The sequence below is a fragment of the Haliaeetus leucocephalus genome, unplaced genomic scaffold (assembly GCF_000737465.1).
Source record: "Haliaeetus leucocephalus isolate CR32 unplaced genomic scaffold, Haliaeetus_leucocephalus-4.0 Scaffold556, whole genome shotgun sequence".
NCBI lineage: Eukaryota > Metazoa > Chordata > Aves > Accipitriformes > Accipitridae > Haliaeetus > Haliaeetus leucocephalus.
In genome coordinates, this window is record NW_010972992.1 from 5,774,950 (window position 1) to 5,779,030 (window position 4,081).

Below are 4,081 nucleotides of genomic sequence, written 5' to 3' on the forward strand. Positions count from 1 at the left end.
ACTGCTGAGTGCAGCAGGAGTGTCTGTACAGTCATTCTGAGGAGGCAATAACTCGCAATAAATGAGAGACCTTTACTGAGTTACTCAGCCCAACCTAAAAGCAGCTCATTTGCCTGTGCCATGAGTTGTTAAAATTGGAAAAATCTTCAAAGGACGTGAAAAAAAATTACAGTCCTGTCGAAAATGTGACAGCTGCTACCGCTGGAGGGAAAAGCCCTGATCAGGCAAAGCCTTACCCGGGCAGTTAACTTGAGATGCATAAGAAATGCCGCGGACATCGCTGAAGCTTGCTGAGGGCTGGGAGTGACGCAGGTGCCTAAAGGTCAGCGCTGCCCAGCCGACCAGCGCTAGCGATGGTCTCGCAACACCGGAGGGTTTTACCAAACCACTGGCTGCTGTGATTACCCGATTGGAAGTATCACAGCCCTCCCCTCGCCTCCTCTCCTTCGACATTTTGGGCCCCTCCTGCAAGAGAATCTTGGAAATGCCACCCAAACACATGCAGAGGTGTCAGAAAGCGAACACTGCGTAGGTCCTTGCCAGTTTTCCAATATCTCTTGATTTTTCAGAGGCTAAGCGAGCTACTTGGTTTGCAAGCTTAGGGAAGTTTTTGCGAGCCCCGGGTTTACAATAGCTGTCTTTTAAAGAGCCTGGAGCAACCCCAGTGATTTACGTATTTTTGTCAGCTACGCAGTTTATTTATCTTGCACGCTGATTTGCCAAATAGTTCGTTCCAGTTTTCCCACAGTACCATCGGTTTCTTGGCCAGTTTCTCCTCCCGTCAGCATGAGGCTTCAGCACGGCGGTGGTGGAGCAGAGCGATACCGGGGGGGGAACGTGCCGCTTCCCAGCGCCCGTCGTCCCTAAAAGGGTGCTCGCAGGGACTGCGCTCCTTCGCTCGCCTCTCGGTGCTGTCCTTTGAAAAAGCCAACTGCCTTCTCCTTGTGAACTTTATTAAATCTGCCCGTGGAAAGGAGAGCCGAGATCCTGGGGGGCTTGCGTGGCACCTCCACTAGAAAGCCTACAAGGCTGAGTAAATCCACTCAAAGAACTGACCGTATAGGGGTAAATACATCAGAAAAAGCCTGTGAAATCCATTTTTCTCTTCGCAGCTTTGAAAGCAGATGGCGGGGTGGGGCTAGAAGGAGAGAACTAACGAACAGAAAATAGTACAAACACAGCGTAAATAATTCTTCCTCTCTCCTCTTTACAAAGTGTGGGAGCAGAATATTACAGCTGGTTTCTTCCACCTTGAACTGAGGTGGTTTCTGTGATTTACAGTTGAGCAGCGTTCGAGGAATACAATAAAAATTAATAATTAAAATAGCAAAAATAATCTGCCAGGCACTTAAATATTTTTAGCTGATTGCTTGAGTTTATAATAGCAGCAGTGTAATAATGGAGTCCTTTGTGCTAAACCTCCACTGTGTAACAGTGACGACTGCGGAGCCTGGACTCCGTGTTGCTCTTGGCTTTTGATGGAGTCTCCCCGCTGCAGCTGAACGCTGCCCCTTATCCAGAAACCACACATTTCGGTGAACTTTTTGGCCCAGGCGGAAAACCTGACATTGTGTATCTTGCTTTGGGTCCCTTTGCCCTGTGGCACCTTCTTCTCGGCGGGGGAGAGCGCAGGGACCAGTCCCTCCCTGGGCTTTTTATACGAGTGGTACCGCAGACAGGCAGGTTTCGAAGAGTGAAGCCAGGTTTCCTGCAGACCTGAGCATGCTGTGGGCCACTTTCTTCTGGAAATCATCTCTCTGAAGTCCTCACTGAGGTGATTAAATACTGCATGCTTGTGAATAGGCAGCCTTCCTTCGGTGCTGAACTGGGAACTTCGTTTTATGGGACAGAAATTGAAGCTTTGAGCAGAAGGGGACCTGGGAGAAGGTGCGGGGTTTACAAGAACAGCCCCAGCGTTGAGACCAAAGACCCTGTGGAAATGCCAAGCGCGTGGTTTAAGACAGAATATGTACAGCATGCCTTCCTTGTAAAACCCACAGCAGTCGTGATATCTCCAGACAGATTTATGCGATCTCTGGTATTTCGTCCTCTTCAGGGTAGAAAGTAGGCTTGGACAGCATTTTGAACACTCAGTAAGATTCATTTATTCCTACCTTGTAGTTTATTTCTGTTTATCTTCCAGGGGAGAGAAAAACGATTGGCACATACACGATTGCAGGGGCCGCAGAATAGCACAAAGAGCACTGCTGAAAACTTCGGAGGACGAACAGGATGGATGGTCATCTGCAGAGCCTTGCGCTGCGGGATGCTGCTGTGGATTGAAATACGGTCATCGGAGAAGGATGCAGGGCATGCCGCGGCCTCTACTGGCATCGTGGCATCGGCGTGATTAAACTTCACCTGGCGATCCGTAATTCACCCGCTTGGTCCCGGGTCGCAAACATGACTTGTTTAGGGCCGTCAAGTAAAACAGCCTTGTAAAATGCCTCTGGGGGATGGCTAATTTATGGAGGGGAGAAACAATATCCCTCCCCTGGTGCCACTTAACTTTTCATTTTATATTTGCAGTAATTGCACATGACAGCTGGAAAAATTACCGTCCGGTCCCTGGAGAAAGCCGGGGCAGCAGGTCACGGTGCTCCAGGGGCAGACCCAGGCCGTTCCACGGGTGGGTGGCTTGGCCGTGCGTGGGACGAGGTGTGGGAGGTGGAAGCCCTTAGGGCCATCTCCCCCCCCCAGAAGTAAGCGGACGGTGATGGACCAGGCGTGGGTGACTCGGGCCGGAGTCCTCGTGGGAGCCCTGCTGCCCTTGCCTCAGTTTCCCCATATGGAAGACAGGAGCAGCCCTGGCTTGGCGATGCCAAGAATGAACTGGGGGCTACAGGGAGGGAAGCGGGGGGACCCCGACAGCCCTGAGCATCCCCGCGGGTGCGGGATCCGGGGTGGGCGACCCCGGGCCAGGGCTGGGAGGGGGGGTGGAAGGAAAAAACTGCCGGGGGGGGTGGACGACGAGCCGGCTGCGGCTCGGCAGCGGTCCCTACACCTTTAAAAGTCTCCTCACGTTGGCGCACTGATTATCCATTAACCTGATGCGAGCTCCCTTTCCTGGGGGTGGCGTCCGCGGCAGCTCTGCAATCAGAGCCGGCAGCAGGGCTGGCTGGCTGCCTTCCTCCCTCCCTCCTCCTCTTTCCCCTATCCCCCCCTCCTTCTCCCTCCTTATCAGCAATTCAGATTGCATGCAAATCTGCGGGCTTTCTTACAGGGGCAAAGCAGAGGACCGAGCGCTTCTCGGGGGAGAGCTATCTCCTCCTCCTCCTCCTCCTCTTGGGATTTTCTTCCTTCTCCCCTCCCCTGCTCTCCCCTCCCCTCCCCTTCCCTCCCTCCCTCCCTCTCTTTCTTTCCTCCTTTTCACCTCCTCGAACAAAAGTAGCCCTTCTCTCTCCGCCAGCCCTGCCTTACCGAGCGGAGCCGCTTTGTCTCCCCCGCACCCGTCGGGGTTTTTTACCCGGGGGGTTAAAAACGAACCGGACCGGGTGGCCGCGGCCGGCGGGCCATGGAAGGGGGTGCCCGGCTTCTCTGGGCGCTGTTCCTGGGATTAGGTTTGGGATTAGGTTTGGGAAGGGGTAGTCCTACCGGTAATGGGGGTGGGGGGGGGGGGTCTTGCCCCGAAAGGGAGCTGGAGCGGCGGGAGGAAGAAGCCAACGTGGTGCTCACGGGCACGGTGGAGGAGATCATGAATGTGGACCCCGTGCACCATACCTATTCCTGCAAGGTAATTTTTATTTTTTTTTCTGGGGGGTAGGGGTGCCGGGGGGAGGGTGTGGAGAAACTTTCGGCCCCGACCAGGCGCTTTTTTTCGGGCGGGCGCATGTGGTTTTTATTGTACGCGCTGGAGCTTTGGTGTGTAATTATGTATTTTTAGACTGCGGAGGCTCTCCCCGCTAGAGCTCCCGCAGCTGTGTGGAGGGGAAATCTCTCAAGGTTGCTTTTTATGGGCATTTCTCTCCTTGCCGTGATGCGGAGCTGAGTCCCAACTTTCTCTCTGGCGGGGTTTAGGCTGCCGGGGAAGGTGTTGGGAGCCGCTTGCCGGCTCTACGCCTCGCTCCCCCTGGAATTCGGG